Genomic DNA, 929 nt, shown 5'->3' with positions numbered 1-929 from the left:
TATGTGTCTAATATAATAGTTTAATTTTAGAAAGTTATAAAAATAGACCATACAGAAAAGTTATTACCTGTATCGGATAGGGTTCGCTGAATTCTGCTGTTTTAAGGTATTGTTATCCTTCAGTAAAAAGCTATTTAAATCTTCGTTAAAATAATTCATGTGTCCCTCTATCAGACTAGTCACCAACTCATAGGGTTCTAAAATATTCCATGTTGGAAATAGGTGTTTAAAAGTGGCGGTACGCTAAAGTCCTTGAGGATGTCATATGACGACGTACACCGTTGTAAACAAAATAATAATAATAAAAAAGATAACGCCATCCCCCTGGGTGTCCCCTGACCCAATGAAAATACCATCATTAACACTAATTTTTATAGTTTCTTTTGCAAATAACAAACTGATCATTTAAACATTTTCATTAGAATTATTTCTTTATCTTAATATCTGTGTGGTAGCGTGGCCGAGCGGTCTAAGGCGCTGGTTTAAGGCACCAGTCTCTTCGGAGGCGTGGGTTCGAATCCCACCGCTGCCAATACATTTTTTCTATCTCGCATAATGGTGAAATTCAATCGCCCGAGTATATATACAAGCATGTACATATATGAGTATATTATATGTAATAGACCTGCAACATGTTACAATTTTAAATAGCTTAATTTATAGCATATTATAAAAATAGATGAAAACAAGCTTATCTTTGTCGATAAGGTTTTCTAAATATTTTTATAGATACTCTGTGTGTGTGTGTGCATATATACATTGATGTGCATGTATGTATGTATATGCGTGTGTGTGTATGCACACACACCTGCATACATACATGATACTTTTGTAGTAAGGAATATTTAACATCTCCCACCCAATCTTTACTATGTAAAGCACAATTAAAATGTGTTTCCAGTTTCATGAGTTTGTTTTGTGTTGTTTCT

At 33.6% G+C, this 929-nt stretch overlaps 1 non-coding gene across 1 annotated transcript; it reads left to right on the top strand.

Moving 5' to 3' along the window:
- The first annotated feature begins 450 nt into the window (after nt 1-450).
- On the top strand, nt 451-532 carry Trnal-aag (transfer RNA leucine (anticodon AAG)). Its single transcript has one exon. It is a non-coding gene; the product is annotated as a tRNA-Leu (tRNA).
- Nucleotides 533-929: the final 397 nt, after the last annotated feature.

Source organism: Octopus bimaculoides, chromosome 3 (assembly GCF_046866305.1).
Source record: "Octopus bimaculoides isolate indiv1 chromosome 3, ASM4686630v1, whole genome shotgun sequence".
Lineage (NCBI taxonomy): Eukaryota > Metazoa > Mollusca > Cephalopoda > Octopoda > Octopodidae > Octopus > Octopus bimaculoides.
Note: the sequence above shows the minus strand (reverse complement) of the source record. Positions and strands in the feature narration are given on the sequence as shown.